At 42.9% G+C, this 21,748-nt stretch overlaps 1 long non-coding RNA gene across 3 annotated transcripts; it reads right to left on the reverse strand.

Moving 5' to 3' along the window:
• Positions 1-5,188: 5,188 nt before the first annotated feature.
• Positions 5,189-17,966, reverse strand: LOC116151313 (uncharacterized). Of its 3 annotated transcripts, XR_010379852.1 has the most exons (6): positions 17,859-17,966; positions 15,402-15,540; positions 14,426-14,598; positions 14,089-14,305; positions 9,211-9,398; positions 5,189-5,303 (listed from the first exon to the last, which is right to left on the reverse strand). It is a non-coding gene; the product is annotated as an uncharacterized LOC116151313 (long non-coding RNA). The 3 variants fall into 3 exon arrangements; XR_010379853.1 differs by lacking the exon at positions 14,426-14,598 and having other exon boundaries at positions 14,089-14,302; positions 17,859-17,965; XR_010379851.1 differs by lacking the exon at positions 14,426-14,598 and having other exon boundaries at positions 17,859-17,965.
• Positions 17,967-21,748: the final 3,782 nt, after the last annotated feature.

A 21,748-nucleotide genomic window follows, 5' to 3' on the forward strand; every position in this document is an offset into this window, starting at 1 on the left:
TCTCTCCACATCCAATAGTTACACAGGAGGCAGGGGCAGAGGAAGATATCATAGACCAAAAAAGGATGATCTGGATCCAGCAGGAGACCCCGAGCTCCCTCCTGCATCTCCTGCAGCTCCTCCTGAACCTGCATCTGCAGCTGGACTGCTGGGCAATGGAGAACCAGTTCAGGCATCACCACCCCCTGGGGCAGAGCCCCCTCTGCACCCACCCACACCTTCTTCTCCAAAATGTTCTCCAAAATCCCACCGTCAATCCCCTCCCCCTCCCAAACTTGACTTCCCTTCCGCTGGAGATGTTTTTGTTTGGTTTTCTTTAGTTTCTTTGTTTGTTTCTCATCATTTATGGCATCCTTTATTTTTCTTTTTAGAGTTTCATGTAATAAAATATAGACATTTCCTCTTTTAAATTGTGCAATTCAGGAGCATTAGGGGCATTCACAATGTTTTGCGACCATCACTACCATCTAGTTTCACACTATTTCTTTCCTCAAAGTGAAACCATGGATCCAGAGCGTGCACTCCCCTCCCTCCTCACCCAGCCCCTGACAACCCCAAGTCCTCTTTCTCTCTGCGTGTCTTTACCTCTCCTGGGTGTTCCCTGTCAATGAAACTTTAAAAAAGGTGGGGTTTTTTTTGTCCCTGCCCACATGTTTTAAGCTGGGGCTGGTGATTTTTTTTGTTTTCACTTGAAACAGCATTTTTATTATTTTAAGGGGATATCCAGGGATATCACATTAAAGATGTGATGTACAAAATGAAGCCCTTTTAGTAACTCTGTGCATAATCTCAGGGTAGACACTGCTGTTCCCCCTGAGACACCACAGCCAGAAGACATAAGGGAGATGCTTAGCTCTTCCTGTGGACAAAACAAAACCAAACAAATAAAAAAAATTAGCAAAAGCCCAGAAAAACAGCTGGAAAGACAAACCACAACCTGGAAAAAGCATTCTTCATAACCCAAGGTTGGCGAAGGGTTTCCCACCCCTGTAGTCCAAAAATCTTTCAAAACCCAGTGTTCTAAACAGAAATAGAACAGAAATGGGCAGTTCCAATGAGAGGCAATGCAGGTGGCCAGTGTGTGTTAGAGAGGCTTGACCTCTCAGGTGAGAACTCAGGCAGACGGAAACACTGCAGAGACAGCACCGGTCACCATCACACTGGCGGGTCTTTAGTCAGGTGACAACCAGCCCTGGCGACAATGTAAGCAGGCAGAGGCTCCAGCAGATCCCCTGGAGGGAAGAGTGAAGGGACGCTCCTCTTCAGGAGAACAGGGTGCAGGACGCATCAAAGGGCCACAGATGAATCTCTTCCCCAGAACTTCTGATCCTTACATTTCATCCCACTAAAATCCTTACACACCTATTCAAAGATGCCTTTTCAAGGGTGTTCATCACAGCACTGGTTGAAACAGTCGGAATTAAGGCAACACTAATGTTGATGGAGGGGGGATGGGGTCCATTCGTTCTGGTTGATGTGAATGAATGAATGCTGTGCAGTTGGAAAAGTGGGTGCCTGGTCTCAATCCAATGTCAAGGGAGGCCTCAGGGTGGAAGTATGCAGACCCACTGTCTGCATCCAGGGTCCCATCTGCACTACCACATATGTGTGAAATCAATATAGATTTAAATTGATCTGATTGTGAGTGTGTGAGAGGCAGAGATGGAAAGAGACATACTGAGAGACACAGAGACTGAGACCTAAGCAACAAATCATTCATGACAGTCACCTCTGTGGGTGGGAATTACAAATCTCTTCTCTTTTAGGCAATATTTCAATTTTTTGTAATGTGTCTGTATTACTCTACTAATTCTAAAAGGATTAAAATCCTATGTTAATGTGACCCATTCATTATTCATCTATGGAGTAATTAAAGTACACTAATCCTGTTTTTAAAAGAATTTAAAGCCTTTTCAGGACTCAGCTCCATGTCAGCTCCGTGGCAGCAGAGGTTCTCCAGGAGGTCGTGTCTTTTCTGAATCAGCGTCCAATAGAGGTGAGGAAGAAGTATCAAACTTGGGCACTGAAGACTACAATAGATGAGAGATTCTGTTGAGAGAAATTAAGACCTACATTCACAGAAAATAATCCCATATTCATGGAGCAGAAGGCTTCATTCTACTAAGATGACAATAGTCCACAAATAGATCTAAGGATTCAAAGAATGCCTACCCAAATCCCAGGTTCTGTTTTGCAGGAACTGACAATCAATCTAAAATTCACGTGGAAAATCCAGGGGCTCAGAATACATGAGTGAATCTTGAAAAAGAACAAAGTTCGAGGAATGGAAAGTCAGATGGAACCCACGGTTAATACAAAAGCACTTTAAGCTGAAGATACCTGAGATTCAATAGATGTAGAAGAAAACCTGTCATGGAAGCCAATTCTCTCCTCTCCCTTTGCCCTATTAAGTTAGGTTGATAAAAAGCCTTTAACTTTCACCACTTAACATGAGAGTTACTTTTCTGGTTGGCTCCTGCGTGTGTATAAATAAACCGTTTCTCTCGTTCATCTTCTCTTCACTTCTGTGGGCTCTTTGGGAGGGACTCTGGATGATGGGGACCTGCTCTTATCTCACCTTTTTTAGTGATATCTTTTGTCCATGGTGAAGTGATAAAAAAAGGCTCATTGATTTTGGGCCAGATTTGGAACATGTATACCTTTGGAGACCCCCTGGAGGAATAAGTGGGTCCAATACTGCTGGGAGAATTTACTGGTTTTCTTGTCCAAATGCCCAATAAGATGCTATTTGCAAGGATTTTTTTAAGGTTCTTACCCTAAAATAAATACCCTATCTAAACCTCCTGGATGATCAAATAGAAAGAAAAAAGGAGAATCATGTCTGGCCTAAGAACACTTCCTTAACAAAATGAAGGACAGAATCAGATTCAGAGCAAAAATTAAAATCCATTTGTACCATCAAACCTCCCACCCTTTTGTAGACTGTCCTCATGTAATCTTCCAGATGGCTCCCTGGATAAAGCCCTCCCCAAGGGCATACATGGCCAGCTCCTTTGCCTGGACCTCTTGCTTGCTTTCAGAGCTTGGCCCACCGGGAGGTTGGTCCCCAGGGCCTGAGAGGGGCTATTAGTGAAATCTTCTCTGCTAAGACCCACCGGGCTGAAGGGGAACTGTGTGCTCTGAGGGAGGGAGAGCACACCGAGCCTCTGTGGAGACGTCTCTGAGATCATCCCAAAGGCACACAGCTCTAACTCTGGACACGGGAATTTTTGATTGACATCTTAGTTGGAAATCTCCTAGATAGAAAGAAGCTTATTCAAGATGTTTCAATTGGATGGGCAGGTCGGCCTCTCGAATTTGTCAATGAGGAGGATACGCAATTCTTTGCAGAAGTAGGAACACCCATCCCTGCTCTGCTGACTTCATCTACAGAGAAACAGAGACGCGGCTCTAGGGGGAATTCAATGCCGACCAACCCTTCTTACAGACATCAATGTTCCCACTTTATTCTCCTGTCAAGTCCCTGCAGAAAAACTATGACTCAGCCCCAAATATCACATACACATCAACCTGAACCACTGTGTGTCTCTGTGTCGAACTCGAGCACTAAGGCCTGTGACCATTACTGTCAAATCATGTCCCCATTTCAGCCCGTCTCCCGCCATCATCCCAGCCCAACCTCAGTGTCTTTCTCCAGGTCAGCAGCACTCTTCCCACTGGCTTCCCATCAGCTTACCTTGCCCTGCTTCCATTGTTTATTCCGCATACTTTACCCACAATGGTCTTATTAAAGTATGAATCAGATCAAGTTGTTCTCCTGTACAAGATACTCTCGTGAGTTTCCATTTTATTCAGAAGAATATCCAGAGTCCCTACCAAGGCCCTGTGTGATCCGGTCCCTCACCCGTCTCTGCAGCCTCAGGTCTCACCGTTCTGCTCCAGCCCATCTTCACTGCCCAGATGGTCCCCACTGGGACAGCTGTGTTTGTAACTCCAAGTCTCGTACTTACACTTCTCCCGGCCCTGGGAGGCTTTTCTTGTCTGTTACCTACGTGGCTTATTCTTTTGCTTCATTCAGGAATTTGTTCAAATTATTTTACCCTCAGAGAGGACTTATCTGACCACATTATTTAAAATAGCATGCACATATTTCCTATTCAATCATTTTCTCTCCTAATATGCTTTATGTTTCCTTGTGGCAATTATTATTACCTGGCAGTACGTCATATATTTGTTTATTGGTTCTCTGTCATTCTTACTAGACCTATATTCATGGAACCACAAATAAATGTTTTAAACAGTAACTTTCAAACCACCATTAAATGAATTCTTTTATAAGATGAGAATTTCAGAGGCTTCCACAGGTTGCTTAGGGGAAAAAAGAGAAAGGATTCAGGTTGAACTAGGTTATTAAGGACCTGGGAGTTGGTTATTTATTTTATACATAGTAGTGTGTATCTATTAATCCCAAACTCCTAATCTAGCAAAAGACCGAGCTGATTACTATTTTTAAAAAAAAAAATTTTCTCTTTAAAGTTGGGTTGTTTGAGATCTCTTTTCTTCTTTGTTCTTTTTCTTTCTTTTTTAAAGAATTTTTCTTATTTTTTTTTTTACATTGAGGTACTGGGAATTGAACCTAGCATGTAATCTATCCCTTGAGATATACCCTCACCTCCAAAGACAATTATATTTATACTTTGACAATACCATACTGAATTAAGATTTTTTTACTCCATTTTCCTTTCAGAGAGTTTATAACGAAGGGAGAAAGCGTCAGAGGAAGCCCTGGGCCATCCCTTCCTTCTCAGCGGGTTACTACACAGCAGAGGAGCTTGGCTGTCGCCAGGCCCAGCTCACCTTTCTGCTCTGAGGGCCGACTCAGGCCACTTCTCTAAACAGAGACGTGTTAGAAGCAGCAGAAAGCCAACTAGCGAGCAAAAATGACAAAACTGACCCACCTGCACTTGGACATCATCTGCTCTGAAACGAACCTCTTATAGCTCTTCTTCCGATTAGTGGATTGTTTTCAAAAATATTCCCAAGGAGATGACTCTCACTCTATTTTTCTGGATTTCTTGGGCCTTCTATGACTTTAACTGCAGGCTTGATTTTCTGCAGAACGTCTGCAGGGAAGCCAGGCAGAAAACGTGAACAGATCCTGCAGGCCACAGCTGAGGCCTCCGGTCAAAGCGTCCTTGTTGTGCAGAGCCTACGTTCATGGGACCATTTTCATGACTGCTGTAATTAGTTCTCATCCAACTGTCCCACTGAAAATGTTTATAGATGGAAGGTGGTCTGACACAGGTGAGCAGTGTGGATGTGGGCTGCAGATGGCAGACAGACTGGAAGGAAAGACAGGAAATGTTTATTCAGGCTTCAGTTTGGAAGATTTCTGATGTTTATATGGACATTAAACTGGGTCAAGCTGAAGAGCCATTTGCTGTAAGACGGGGTGATGTACACGTATCCCTACAACTTCTAAAAAGTTTGTTGAAGCTGGACGTGACAGCCTAGGGGACAGAAGGCTTAGAGTGACACCTCCGTTCCAGGATGCCTATGATCTCGGGCTCACAAAGAGGAAAAGAATACACATATTTTGCCTGTGTAGTTCTATGTGAAATGACTTTGACCCTTGCCGGATGGTGTAAGATCAGAGATCATGTAGTATTTCTTACATCACAAAGACGACAATTCTTGATGAGTCAGCAGACTGTTTCTGATGGCCCGGGGTCTGTGCCAGACATTAGCTGTCTAGACAAATACCACACAGCCCCTCATCCCTCAAGGAGATCACAGTGTGCCGTGGAAGAGACAAATTTAAATAGGTTTTCAAAACAATGTGGTAAGAGGCCCTTGGCATCATGTATACTGTATGTTCAGAGGGGCCCTTGCACTGCCTGGGGCAGGGTTCTAGAAGGTAGGGAAGGTGTCAGAGAGGAAACGCTTTCTGCACTGACATCTGAAGGATTCCAGCAAATCTGTAGACCAGGAGAGTGCAAGGTAGGCATGGGATTCTCGGCAGCTTGCGTGTCTCGTGCAGAGGCCTGGTCGTGTCTAACAGCACCTTGCACTTAGGAAGGTCAGTGAGGCTAGAGGCTGTGGGGAACTAACGGAAGCTGAGGCTGAAAAAAGCAGCAACTAGGTGCTGAGAAGGTGTGACGTTAAATCAGGGAGCGTGGACTCCCTCACATATGCAGCAGGGAATTCTTTGGGGTTTTAAGGAGGAGAGTGACATTCAGATTAATCATTAAAAGTGAGAAAAGTGGACTGTTCACTCTAAAGAACAGCACTGGGGAGACTAGAAAGGGGTGGGAATTAATGCAGTGGGGAGTGAGGGGCAGGGACTTAGGGGACATTAAGGAATAGAATTTTAGTACTGATGGGGGATGAGGGACTGAAGTGAAGGAAAACTCCCAGATGTATGGGACAGAAAACAGATGGGATGGTGATGCCATTGTTTGAAAAAGCAAACCTAGTTCTGAGCAAGTGTAAATTCAAACATACAGAGCTGGAGATTTTTATGAGTTTATCAAGTGGAAATATCTACTTGTCAATTATAAGTATATTTCTTGGACGGAAATTAGATGTCCTTGCTGGAGAAGATTTGACAGTTAATCAGTGAACAGAGAGTAGTTGAAGCCACGGGAATAAATGCCACCCACTGACAGTTTATCAAAGAAAAAGGAAGGAGGGCACTTCTGGTTCAGAAAATATGGCAGACTGGAAACTTGAAGACCCACTCACTGAAGACACAAAAACATAGGACACAATGCAGTCAATCCTAAAAAAAACACACATTTATTGTGTATGATTCCTGTTCAGTAAATTACATATATCTCACATGTACTATTTGATGAAGTTTGATAGATGTATACACCATAAAAGCATTACCACAATCAAGATAGCTAACATTTCCATCACTCCCCAAGGGGGCAATTTTCGAATTCCCATATTTATGCCTTCCCATCCCCTTCTGTCCCGGTAACCATAAATTTGTTTCCCTATGTCTACTGGTCTGTTTCTCTTTTGTAGATAAGTTCATTTGTGTCTTTTTTTAGATTCCACATGTAAGTGATATTGTATGGCATTTTTCTCTTTTTCTGGCTTACTTCACTTAGAATGACTACCTCCAAGTCCACCCATGTTGCTGCAAATGGCATTTTGTTCTTTTTAATGGCTGAGTAGTATTCCAGTGTATAAATATACCACTACATCTTTATCCAGTCATCTGTTGATGGACATTTAGGTTGTTTCCATGTCCCGGCTATTATAAACAGTGTTGCTTTGAACATTGACGTACATGTGACTTTTCAAATTAGTTTTCTCCTGACATTTGCCTGGGAGTGGGAAGGCTGGATCATGAATTAAGTCCATTTTCAGTTTTTAAAGGAACCTCCACATGGTCTTCTCTAATGCCAATGCAGCTCATTTTATTAAAGCAGAGCCATGCTCAGAAAGTAGCGGGTATTTCTAGGGGCCAGACATGAAGTGCAGTGAGTGTGGCCTGTTCAAGAATCAGAGGGAAGTCTGGCAGGGCTGGAGGAGAGTGAGCGGGAGAGTGTGGTACAGGCAGCATTCAGACCACGTGGGGACCTGACAGGCTGGGATAAGGAGCCTGGACTTCCAGTCATCCCTTGGTAACCATGGGGCACTGGTTCCAGGACTCCCCTCAGACGTCAACATCCATAGATGCTGACGCCTTTTGTATAAAATGGCATAGGACTTGCATGGAACTTATGTGTTCCCTCCCGTATCCTTCAAATCATCTCTAGATTACTCATGATGTCTGATGCAATGTGAATGCTATGTAAGTAGTTGCCAGCGTGTGGCAAATTCAAGTGTTGCTTTTTGGAAGTTTCTGCTTTTCCCCAAATACTTTCAATCCACAGTTGGTTGAATCCACTGGATAGGGAGATCCTAGATATGGACAGTGGACTGTATTCTCAGTCTAATCTAAAACAGACTACAAAAAGAAAAGAAAACCAAACCCAAATCAGCTGTTTCAATTAACAGAATTTAGAGCACTGGTTCAGTGACATGAGACTAAGAGCTGGCTGTTAAAGTTAACAGCGTTCATCTAGAGGAACACATTCTGGAGCACTCTATCACCTCAGGTCTGAGCTTCTCAGTATCTTCATTTGCTTCCTGAAGCTGAACTGCATAATTACCCAGAAGCCCCTGGTTTTCAGCACACCACTGTAATCTTTTCTGCAGGTGACTCATTTCTTATGTGTTTCTTCTAAAAGTTTTATTTTATGTAATTTTTCACCTATAAGATAAAGTAACTCAATAACCCAAATTTTTCAAAATATAGAAATAACTAAATTAAAATATTTCACATGAAAACCAATGCCTATCTAATGAAAACATTATGAAAAAATAAGAGGCAAAAACAAAACAAAACAAAACAATGGATGTAGCAAGGTTGTGTCCAGTCTAGTGTGTTAGTAAAAGAAGGCTGTGTTCACAGTCCCAATTCTCAAAGTTTGTATGATTTTACTTAACACAACAAACACATGATGGGAGTGACGATTATTATTCTATTTTACAGACTAGGAAAATATAGTTCTTACAAACAGGTTAGTGGATTTTATTTGTACGTATCTTACACTGAAGATCATAAAATCACAGAGAAAAGATACTTCCTTTGGCAAACAAGGGCTCTGCAGATCGACCTTTCTGGCCCTGTGCCTGGCCCGCCTCTGGCCCAGGACAGGTGCGCTCAGTGACACGCCCATGAGACACAGCTGGGTGGCCTCCCTCCTCTCCTCCCAAGGCCCTCCACCTGCCAGGACTCAGCTCAAACTCTTCTCCTCCCTGAAACCCTTACTAGTACCCTTCTGTTTATTTCTAATTTTTTTAATATTAAACTTTCCTGCATTCTTATCTAACTCCTCCTTTGTTTTCCCCAGTGGGGAATGCAATATTCACCTTTGAGTCTTCTACAAACACAGCATGGTGTTGTCTTTTCATTTGTTAAACACTTGAGAGCTTACATTTCAGGCCCAGTGATAAAAAGGGAGACCAGGCCCTGGAAGGTCACCGTCTGGCTGGGAGGACTGCAAACAACTGTGCACGCAGTGCCACGAATTCAAAATAATCTTTGAGTTTCTTCAATCTTGCAGTTATTGCTACAGAAACCAATCAAACGCAAATACCTCTTAATAACTAATTTTTAAAAGTTTCTAAAATTACAATATACTTCTAGGAATAGCATTTTGCTTTTATTATCCAATTGCTACTACTTACACTCAAGTTCAGAACAGTTACGAGTATAAAGTGACTATCCCAGCTCGGCGTGCTCCATGAGGTGCATGCACCTGCTCTCTGGCTTGGTCTCTGTCTTCATTTTTCCCAAGTCTGCTTCAAGAGCTTGCTTGTCTTGCTTCAGTCTTTTGAGGTCTTCCAATAAACCGGTTTTCTCTTTCTTGATATTCCTAGAAATACAAAAGCAAATTATTCCTAACCACGACAGATTGTGGTACAGGCTCCCTTTCGCCCAACCCATCCTAAGTTCTGCTGCTGATTATCTTCCCTAAATTTTAGATCTGACTTTACCCCAGCCCCTCCAAAGGATGATGGGCTTCCCAGAGTTTCCCGGAGCCCGCCAGAGCCAGCTTTGAGCATGTGCCCAGCACAGCTGCAGGGCCCTCCCCGCCACCGCTCTCACTGCTCCCGGATGACGACGACCCCCTAACTAGCCCGCCTCTCCCCTCCCGGCACCTGCGGTCTGTCCTCCACACAGGAAGAGGTGAATTTCTTGAAGAGTCCATTAATATCACTCCTTCATCTGAAACCCGCTTGTGGCTCCCCTCTCTCTTAGGGTAAATCCAAAGTCCTTATTACCATGACCTTCAGTGTTGCACAACCCAGTGTTGCCCACTCTTCTGATGCATTTCCCACAAATCTTCCCCCTCCTGCTCCACTCCGGCCGCAGAGACCTCCTGGCTGTCCTGGGAACATGCCCAGCACACTCCTACCCCAGGGTGCTGGCACTGTGTCCCCTGCCTGCAGCTCTGCCCCCCCCCCGGAGCTAGGTGTCTCGTTTCCGCACTGGCTCAGGGCTTCTGCTCAGGTGCGGCCCCAGGAAGGCCTTCCTCAATCCCTCTTTCTAAAATGGCCCCCAGGTGTGCTGCTTTATTTTCTTGCCTAAACACTCATTGGCACCTGACACAGTATATATTTACTAGAAAGCAGAACTTGATTTTGCTCACCCTTGTATGAAAAATGCAGGGAAAAAAATGCTTGGCCCAACATTCCACACAACTCTCAATACCCTCACTCCTCTGTTTCACAGTCACACTTATCCTTCAAGACTGAGTTCAAGTGCGGCTCTTCCTGATGACCCCTCTGCACCTCCCCATGAACCTTCCATGTCGCTCCAGCACAGCGCTCAGGGCTTTGTTTCCCATGACCCTGACCTCTGTGCAGGCCTTTTCTCTTTAACAAGCTGCAAGCTCTCTGGGGACCGACACTGATGTCACCACCTTGTTACCTGATGGCACTAAGCAGAGGGCAGGTGCTCAGTAAATGAACATGGGACTCAACTTAGACCTGCTGAAGGAATTCTTGGATTCATTGGAGAACACTTGGTACAGTTCAGTTTCAAAATAAAAATTGTCAGAAGTTTTGTACCACACTACCTTAAAACTGCCTTACCAAGAAAATTAATCCATCCATAAAGCCCTGCATTATCATGGGTTTTGGCTGCATCATTTCATTGTTGTATCTTCTGTGTGACCTTATCTGGATGTCATTTCAGGAGAGTTACTGAGGTTCTTCAAGATTTTACTGTGAGACACTCTCAGGGGCCTCTGGCCACCTCTCTGACCTGATCGTCCACCACTCTGGTCCTTACTCCTTTCAATACAAAATATTCAGTTCTTAAAAATTAAAAACTAATTCACAGTGGAACTCTGTGTCACTGAAGACAAAAAGTTCATTTTCTCTAAAGAGTAAAATACTAAATGAGGACTATACTCTGAGGGAAATTTTGATGCGGGATCTAAAAGAATGGAAACCCTCAGGGTGTTGGCTTATTAGGAATATAAAAATACTTCCTGCCAATTCTCAGAGAAAAAACAAAACAATGTCCCATAAAGATTTGCTGCATTTTTCCTGTGGGTTCTGTGCCCCCTGTCATGTCATTCTAGACTCCTTTCTGAGAAACACACATTGCCAGTCATACACATGGAAACTAACCAACCAAATACAGTCTACCACCTGAACCTTAGAATCAATTCTTCTGTTTCTCCAGAGACATTATAAAAGGACGTTAGGACTCCATATATGATCATCTAACCCCAATGTACTAAAGAAATCATTTATTTCATTATGAAAATTATTTAGAGCTCCAGTTTTGGGCCCTGGAATGGATCTTCTCTTTTAAAAACCAGGCAATATAAGAGGTGAAATTTTGGAACACTTTACTGAAGCATTTGGGAAGGAAGCAGATGTAAATCTTCATGCATCAGAACTGGGCAGATCATTAGCCTTGGCCTGGGGAAAGGAGATTTCCCCCCCCTAATTTATGCAAAATTGCCCTCACTTGCCGACCTGTGTACTTTCTAGCTTTGTCTATACAATGTGTATCTTTTTCTGTTTTGCATGAAAGATCAGTGTGAGCAACCAGCAGCCCTGCCTCAATGCCCTAAGTTATGTTACAGAAAAATGGAAGAAGTATGTAAATATGTGTAACATACATGACATTCACAGCCAAAGACGTTTCTTCTGACAGCAGTCCTATTTGAATGTTTAGGGGAAATGATTAGTCACTTCTTAAAAGAAGACAGGACCTAGCTTGCCCATGGTTGTCAGTTCAGCTCCTTCACTTAACATGTTAAAGGTGAGTGTAGTAACATCCAAAGCCCTTACAGTGGGGAGCATGATTCCTATGTAGGTTCTGGTGCTCCACCAGCCCACCACAGTGAGTGCTGGTTCTCACCACTTGCAGGCTCCCCTACTCTGGAGAAACATCCTCACCAAATGGCAGTCCCTGCCCCCTGGCCTAGAGATACCCCCACCCACTTCCTACAGCACACTTCAGCCAGGGACTGACTGGATAGGGGAGTAAATGGCTTTCCCCCACTTGCCTTATTTGGGGACCAACTCTGGGGTGCAGTCTGCTCTCCTGAGCTTCATGGTGAGAGAAGAATGATGCCAGCCTCTGACTGAGACCACGGTCTCACTTGCCCTCCCTCCCCCTGCCCACCCCCACCTTGCTTATCTCACTCCCCTTCTCCTGAGAGTTATCCTTCAGGAAATCACCTCCACAAGGACCCCCAGCTCAGGCTCTACTTGTTTGGAACCTGACCTAAGACAGTAAATGATACTGTATATTTAGTTTACTATTATTACTAAAAGCATCATTACTGAGATGCATTATGTAAGTGTCCCAGGCTTAAAGGATCAAGAGGGCTGTTCAACTTCCTAAAACTGATGTCAAATTCAAATATGAATATGCTGAAAATACTGAAGTATGTATTAGTCGTCTAATGCCAAAAGTAAATCCACTGAAAAGTAAAAACATGAAAGTTACAAAACTGAAAATCAGTGTATAATTTTTAAAATTTCCAAGTGTAACTAAATGTATTATTAATATAACAATAAAATGCTTAGAAAGAATTGATTTGATTTTAAGCATTTAAAAAGGACTTATTTTCAGGAAGCTAATTCGCTGAATAAGCTCTGGTTTTCCTTGAACATTCACTTCTCATTTTTCTTGTTTTGTTCATGGAGATCTTTCACTTGGTTATACAATTTTTCATTTTCCTTTTTATAAATAGAAAGTTACATTTTAGTTCACTCAGCAGGACCTATATAACATTAGCATATGTGCTCATGAAAGATACAGCCTTTAAATATTTTTAGTCTTTAAATTTCTTCAGTTTTTGAGTAAGCTTTAAAATTTTTTTCAAACTGTTTCAATTTTCTCAAAAGACAATTTGTTAGCTGAAAACAATTGTTTCCAAAATGCTCAAAATGCTTAGTAAACAAAAAAGTTGCAGAACTTCCCAAAGCTAACGAGCTTGTCAGTATAATGTTCTGCACTTCACAGGGGTAAGTGGGGCGAGTGACTGCAAGAAAAACAACGTCCTGATTTTGCACACCAGGGATGGAAAGGCCAGGGGGGCTGTTTGTGTGATGGAAAAGAACAAACCCGGCTCCATATTAGATCTGTTCCTTTGACTTTAACCCTGTGCTCTCTTTTCTAGGCTCAGACTTGCCATCTCTGCACCTTTTGTGAAACAATGTTGCCAATAGTCTGAAATATACAGGAGAGCCTGTTCTCAAGGCTCTGACCTTTAAGAACATTAACACATTTCCATTCATATAAAGATAACAAGTTGCAGAATACAAAATAGCATTTCTTTTGTTGGAGGTTTACAGGGGCACCATGATCTGACCTACGTTGCCAGCTGCAAGAACACAGTATTCCAAGAACAAAGAATTCCTATGCCAAGAAGTTTGCAACAACCAAGCAAGTAGGAAAGGAGCCTGAATTCTGACTTGGGGAAGGTGGTTCTCCAGGACCTTAGTCGGCCATTTTCTTGGTCTGCCGGCTTTCTGAATGGCTTTCTAAATAAAGTCGCTGTTCCTTGCCCCAAGACCCTGTCTCCTAATTTACTGGCCTCTTGTGCAGTAAGCAGAAAGAGTTTGGAATTAGTGACATTTGCACCTTTTTTTCTGTTTTTTTTTTGCCCAACTTTCTGTGGTGAGGTAACTGGATGGAGCCATAGTGGGTAGCCAGGCTTCTTTCTGGAGCTCTCTGTAAGCAAGGAGGTAGAGACTCGGTGTTTCTGGAAGATCAGGATGAGGCAGAATAAAGGCTAGACTCAGCTCAGCACCTGGCTTGAGCTAAAGAGGGGCTTAGACAGTGAGATCAGTGGCAATCTATGCTTAGATGCTCTGGCTTATTAACCTCTTTAAAATTAAGAATCTGATGAAAACCAAGGACCTTTGTGAATCTAATGAAACTCTGAGCTGTCTCACCACGCCTGGCCTAATGCCTGGCAGATAGTCTGTGCTTAATTCTGCAGAATTCTTGAAACCCAGAAAAATACGTACATATGTTGACATACAAGTCTTGTGTTCTGTGTGTGTGTGAGGGGTGGCTGGAATACTCACAGGTCTGTTCCTTAAAGTGCACGCTCCGCGCAGCAAGTGCAGAACAGCAGGCGGAGGGTCTGGATGGCTCTCAATAACTCTAGGGCCGCGTGTCCTGAAAAATCAGTGCTACCCCATTTGTAGTAAATGCTGCCATCTCTGATGTGGTTAACACTTTCTCTGGGCATCCCTGCAGTGAAAATGCTTCTTATTGGCAGGCTGTAGGCTTAGGCTACTACTGTCAAAGGAGAAAAAGATAATGAGACAGAAGGGGGAGGGAATTAAAAAAATGGGGGAGTTGTGGGGAGGAAATGAAGGTAAAGCTTAAGCTGGAGACCACCGAACCTGTCCTGCCTACCTGTCAGGTCAGCTCCACCAAGATGCCATCACACAGAACAAATGTCTGACTTCTACAGGACACATATATTTTCTCCCAATTTTAAGTCAAATTTTTTTCAATCTCAGGGCATTGGCAATTGATTTCAGATTCATATTTCTGAATATAATATCAAAACCAGCCAATATTGTCTACTGAAAAACATTATAGAAAATGAAAGAAAAATAGGACAGTTTCTAAGGGAACATGGTTATAAAATTAGTCACAGGCAACAAGCACTAACTGGTTACTGTGTGGAGGGCACTCAGGTTGGTCTGCACTGTTTTTTTTTAATGATTTAAATATATATACTTCCTAATGTGGCATTAATTTCACACAAGTGGCTTCTCCGAGCCCATGGAAGACCCCGCCGGCCCAGCCGAGCCCTGACCAGCAGGTGACAAAGGCCCCGTGACCCTCAGGGAGAGCCAGGACGTAGTCCCCGCACCCTCAAAATCCTGGTTTCCCATGGGGGCGTGGGCCTCTCTGGGCCCCTGGCTCACTACACCAGTGAAAACCCCCTTAATCCACACTCTTTTAACTCCAACTAGGGAAGGGGGGCTCCCCCCCAGCAGGCAGGCCGGGGGCAGAATCAGCCTGCCTTTGCTGCAAGGCTCCGGGAGACAGGGGCGCTGTCTTATCTTAATTTCACAACCATTCTTGTGAGACAGGTACTGTCAGTCTCATTCCCATTTCACAGACGGGAAAACTGGCTCAGAGGGGGGATGTGATTTGCCCAAGGCTGCACAGCAGGCAGTGAAGCCAAGAACCATCCAGAAACTATGCTCTTAACCATTTTAATTCTGCCCATGACAAATGTGCAGACCAGTCAAATGATTACTTCCTCACATTGTCAGAATTCCCATTACCTATTAAATGGAAACAAATGTTTTTAAATGCCTTATTTTCAAAACCAAAAGATCTCATAGCAAACCCATTATGTGCTGAAGAACCATACCTGTTGACATCCCTGAAGAAGTGTCTCTTGTTCCTATTTCTTTTTGGATTTGCTTTGCTTTTTCTTCAGTGACAGGATCCGATGTTTCCTCAAACTGCAACCACCTTTGATTTTTGTTTGATTCTTCAAAGCTACTTCACTGAGAAAATGCAGAAATAGTATTATTTGGAAAAGGAAGTGATGAAGTATGGAAGAATAAAAGAAAACACAAGGCGCACAGACCTAGAACTGTCTTACAACCACACTGGAATTAGCTTAACACCAGTGATAGTTAATTCATTACAGGATGCTCTGTGCTGATGGTTCTGATGATGGCATTAACTCAGAAATGCTACACAGTGTCATTCTCTGAACTTAGCCCTTCTACAGCAATCTTTCTGAAACTCTGTCTTCCTTGAAGGTCACCGTGAACTAAGGGATTTATTTTCAAAAAGGACTGCTAACAAGAGAAGGATCAATATGAGCCAATTTAAATTCTGATTTTCCCCCAGGGGTTCGATTTAGGCTCTTCTGTTAGAAGGCACTCTTGGGAACCAAGTCACTGACAGCAAATGCATCAAGTCAAAGAGCCACAGGGACAGAGGGTGACAGTGCATTTAGTGGAGAGTAGTAGTTCTTTTTCCATAAATAAAAGGAAAAGTAGGACAATGTGTCTAGTCCTTTGGCTCGAAGAATATAATTGTCTTGACTCAGTTGGAAAAGTTCCTTCTCCTGCTGTCTCTGTAGTTCCTCCATCTTATCTTCCAAAGCTCTCGCTCTTTTTTTCTAAGAATGTGACTGTAATCCACTCCCCGAGGGCCTGCGCCCCCAGCTCCATTTTCCCTCTGCTTCCTGAGCTCTTTCAAACATAGTTCTGCTTCCTTGTTCCCACCACCGTATCCTGAAGAACCCTTTTAAGGAAAAGCATTACTTCAGTATGTAGAGTTGTATATTAGATTTGAACACAGTGGGTTAGGGGAAAAAACCACAAAGAATGAAAATGACACAGTTAACAATGTTCTACTACACAAGAAAAATCAATAAATGTTCAATAAGAGTGAGTGAGTGTGGTATCACTCAGTGCAGAAGAAATTTCATATATTTCATTATTATTTAATTTCTACATATACTTAAAGACATACAACCATTATGAATATTACTGTGAAATTCAACACCTACATTCAGAAACTGAACACAGGCATCAGTTTCTGAGGGGCCCTCAGGCTTCTTGGGTAGCCACGCAGCTTTCCCCGTGGGAAGCTGGAGCTGCAGGCTTGGTGAGTCCTGCTCCAGATATTCCTAAATGTTATAAACAATGGAAAAAACCACCACAAATACAAACTACGCTGAATGTGTATTCGGCAATTATGTAACAAGAAGCACAAATACAACCGGAGAACTAAGACAAGTGAGGATCTCACAGCAGGCTGGTGCATAACAAGTGCCCTCACACAGCAGTCCCCCTGCACGCAGGGCCCCGCACGCAGGACCCATGCCCGGGACCAGTCTCTACTCCATCTGACATGGAGGCCAACTGACCCAAGGCTCATGTCCCATGACACATGGAGCTAAATAAATGTGAGGAGAATGTGGATCGGGATAATTTCAGGTTTCATCACTTTAAATAAATTACTCTTAAATGTTCACAACAATAACAAAGTATCTAAAAGAGGAATCAAAGAGCAGCTGATAACTTTATGAAGCATTCTAGTTCAGATTAAGTGGGCTTTAAAGCACATTTTTCTATATAAATTATATCAAGTTATAGTATCACTGGAATAATATAAATTGCATGGAAACTATAACAACTACTTTAAATTTGATTAAAAAATGATAATCCTTCTCTAATACTGTGATATCATACATTACATTAGAAAAAATGTTATTCATGTATATTTTGGTCAAATTTTTGGCTTTTAAGATACCTCATAAATCCCCAAACAGCAGAAATGGTTCTAAGGCCAATAAATTATTCAGTTAATAATACAAAAAGAAAGTTTAAGGGAAATCCCTAGAAGAGATCCGGAGGCCCATATTCAAACCCTGCAGGTCCTGAACTGACCCCCAGTGATCATTTCCCTGACTACCTTTGAGGTAAGTGAAGAATTGAAATTTTACATTTTTTAATATAATTTTTTCTGGATGTTAATTTTTTTTCAAAATTGGAGTATTTACTAGAATTTTTAAATAAAGGGAACTACAATTTTAATTGCACATCTTGGCTATGTTTTGACAAAGGAGATGCCAGTAAGAGTATAGCAACAAACTCCTGTCCCAAGCCAGGGACTGATCAGTGCTGCCCCCCTCCCCACCCTCCCCCTCCTGTCTCAAGACCCTTTTCTGCTTACTTCCCAAATAAGCAACACAACTGGCAAATGAAGCCAGCGTCAAATATGTATCAAAAACCAACAAGACAGTTTGAAGTGGGCCAATGCATTACGTAGCTGTTCTAGTAAGTGATTAAGCATTCTTCCATACCACTTCTCAGCAGAAGATGGACCTTCCACATCCCAGTGGGAGACAAATTTAGTATTTCTGAGCATGCTTCATGGTGCAATTACAAATGCTGTACCATCACAAAGACAAGTAAACACCTGAATTTTCCTCCTGTGTACTTTTCAGGAACTTAACATGGTTACCCAGAGAGGGGACAGGACTGTACAGTTGCACTTGCCAAGTACAGCTGGATGCTTTGAAGCACAAGGACAATATCCAGTTCAACACGGTGTAAGACATGTATGCACAAAAAGGCCGCTGTCAGTGGTAAGTAGCATTATGGAAAAAATTCCAAACCAGCAGGATATAAACAGTGCTCCATGCTCCATTCTTTTAGATAATAATCCCAAGAATCCAGTTCAAATCCCTATTGTCAACACGTAGGGAGGCATTCCATTTCTATCACTGTTTCTCCAGATCTGAGCTGAGGCCATTTGCTCCTGGCTTGGTAATAAAAAAGAAAATATGTTTCTTCCTCTTTCTTTCTTGGCATGGAAACACAGCTTCGAGAAGAGAAGGCCATGAATCCTGGGAGCACAATGAAGGTTGCTAATAAGCTCTTCCCATACCCTACATAACTAGACTCAATGACTGGGGAAAAGAGAAAGGACAGGGAAACTTACCTAGCCACTAGCATCAAAAACAAAAAGTAAATTGTGAGGCTCTCCACTTGAGAAACACCCCAAATTTAAACAAAACAAACAAACAAACAAAAAAACCTTGAAAAATTAAACAGGTAAATTCCTCTTCTAAAAGTCATTTATTTACATATTATATGCCCAGTATATAATGTGTAGATAAATGTGTCCTGCAGTAAAAGTGACCAACCTACTGGACTTAACACACATTATAGGACAAGTTCTTGAAAGATTTCATCTCATATTGGTATCTTTTAATAAAAACAATTAAAAATCAAAGAAAAATATCTGGCCAGGCCTGGGATGAGACAAACAGGAACACTTCAGAATCCAAGGCAGGGGAAAGGCTGTTTGCCTCTTCAGAGACTTGTAGGGGTGTGAAAAGGGAGAGACAGATCATGCACAAACTTACTTACAAATTACATACCCAAGCCCCGCCTGCTCAATAAAAGGAGGGTGAAAAAAAGCCCCATCACGTAACACCAAACAGCAGCATTATCAATGAGCCCTTTCTCTGCTGCCCACCTTGCCTTATTTGAAAGAGGAGGCCTGTAAGGGGAGGTGAAAAGAGCAAGGCTGAGAGGGAAGCCCTGCATTTCAGTCTAGTTTCCAATTTCCGTTTCTCTTACAGGAAATCTTCAGTCATCTGATGCCTGGCATCGAGCTCTGAGCAGAAACTGAGTATGTGGTGGCCGCAACCGGGGTGCCACTGTTGGCTGAGCAGCCTTGCCTCAACGTTTCAAAATATGATGCTAGCACAGGTCTGTTACATTGCAGCACTTTGATGGCAGCCTCTGTTTTAAACCACTCCCTCTTCCTTCCAACGCTGAGTCTTCCCAGTCTTCCAGCACTTCCGTGACAGCGAGCACACAGACGTGCGTTCTATGCTTCCTCTCCTGGTTCTCAAAACTTCCAACTAATCTTCCCAATGTCCCTTTTACTGCAGCCTCCTCACAGACTTCACGGACTGCTGCCACCCTCGGCTTCTGCTCCGGCTCCGTGCCTCCTCCAGGGACAATCCATTGGTCTGGATGGCGACTACTGCTCACGAGTAGCACACCCTCCTCGCTGTCGCTGGAAGCACAGGCACGCGGCCCTCTTCTTGTAGCCGGCGCCGTCACCGGTGCGGGTCTGTTCGACTTGAGCGTCATCATCCTTCAGGCCCCGTTGGGGGTGCGGTGCGGGTCGCGGGAGTCGAAGGTGGGGAGCCCGCTCCAGACAGCCGCGCGCACTCCCCCGGCTCGACCAAGGGAAGCAGCGAGGGGGAGCCGCTTCTCCACTACTCGGCTCAGCCGTGGCCCGCAGCCGCCGCCTCATTCTCCCATCTCCCCCCCCAGGCCCCGTGCCACCGCTGCCAGGGCCGCCACCTCCCGATTAGGATGTTAACTTTTTAAATGCAAAGTTTACTTTTTTCATTAAAAGTGAAATAAATGGTTCTTAAAGATTTGGAAACTACAGAAAAGTCAAAAGAAGAGCCAAGTCCCCAAAAGTACTTCACCCCAAGATTTCCTTCAAATCTTTTCCAGGTTTTCCTTATAGAGTAGTAATCACATTTAATTGGCTAGTTGGATGTAGGTTTTCTGTAGAAACCCCTTAAAGCACTCATAAAAGATCTATTTGAGTCATTGTAAAATCAGGCCATTAATCCCTCCAAGTCACTGGAGGCCCATTAACGTGGCCAGTGAATGGGTCAGACCTGCCAGCACTGTTATTCTACCAGGACTGGGCGGCCAGGAGTGTGGCAGGTGGTTCTTGCTCCAGCTGCAGTCAGCCAGTGCTTTTACACCACAATTCTCCCTTCCTGGGTTCTTAATTTTGACCTCTCTAAGTTGTTATTTTCAGTAATAGTACATGGACAGTATCTTTTCCTTTTATACAGGAAAGAAAATTTACTTAGATATAAAATTCAAACATGAAAACACTGCAGAATTTGGGACTTCTGAGCCCTTCTTTAAAAAAAAATGGCTTCAAAAAATTCAGTCAAATTATAAGGCAATCAAAATAATTCCAGAATGGAGGAACAATGGCTAATGGACTGGTGAAAAGCATTCTGGCTCTGTAATAACCAGAACCAAGATCCACTTTCAAACACTTAAGGGAATTACAGCTGCTGGAGAGAATATAATAAATATATTGATTATAAATAATACAATCATATATAAGTATATATAATATGATATGACATATATAGTATATAAAATAAGGTTATAAGTAACATACTTATTAAAAATAAAACCAACAAAAATGGGTAGGAGTCATGCGAGTAGGGGATGTAAGAGTTTCACTACATATTTAATAGAAGGGAAAAATGATCATGTATAAAACTGGAAAAAGGAGTTAAAAATAACAATACAGTTTTGGCAGTCTTTCAGGGGTTTTCATAATCTATGTTCTTGAAGGGACATTTTGGGACATAACATTTCTCAGGATGAAGTTTCTTTTTCTTCTTACAGATTTAAGTAAAATGAAATTTAATGTTTTATTTAAAAGAACTGATAAAGTGTGATCTGTTATTATAAAATGCTTTGTCCAATTTTATTTGTCCATATGCCTGCCTGTCTCCTTCCTTCTAGCTCTCATCCCTGCTTCCTTCCATCTGCAGAAGGACACACACACGAGAGGCATGGGATGAGGCTCACCCACTATGGCACCAGCTGTTTCTGGCTAAATTATTTCTTCCTTTTTACTTTTCTGTATTTTTGAATTTAAATAATGAGCAACTATTCCTTTTGTGACAATAAACATACTAATCTAAAAATAAAAATACATGTCGACAGTCAAAGAAAATTAATTTAGAATAAAAAGCAAAATCACCACATGGCAGACACTGCTAGCTGACAACCTCCTCTTCCTCCACACTAAAATTTTGCCCTGGGCAGCAATGTGCCAGTTAAAAACACCCCTCTCCCTGGACTCCATGCACCTGGGGTGGAGCAGGGGGCAGGGGCACAGGATCAAAGTTCTGACCAGTAAGATGAAAGCAAAAATTTCCAACACGGGGCTTCCAGGTCAGTGACTACTTCTCTGATTAAGCTGCTGTGTTAACAGGCATGAACCTTTTACCTTTCACCCTCTTCCTCCTGACTGGGCTGGAGATTGTGCAGCTGTCTTGTGACAAGAAAGACTAAAGTCACAAACGAGGGGTTTTGCAGCAGGAAAGAAGGGGGGGGCTCTGGTTCCTGGCACAGGTGCACCAGCTCTGAATTAACTGGCCCAGGCTTCCTGGTTGCGTGA

Source organism: Camelus dromedarius, unplaced genomic scaffold, assembly GCF_036321535.1.
Source record: "Camelus dromedarius isolate mCamDro1 unplaced genomic scaffold, mCamDro1.pat HAP1_SCAFFOLD_28, whole genome shotgun sequence".
In the NCBI taxonomy this organism is placed as follows: Eukaryota; Metazoa; Chordata; class Mammalia; order Artiodactyla; family Camelidae; genus Camelus; species Camelus dromedarius.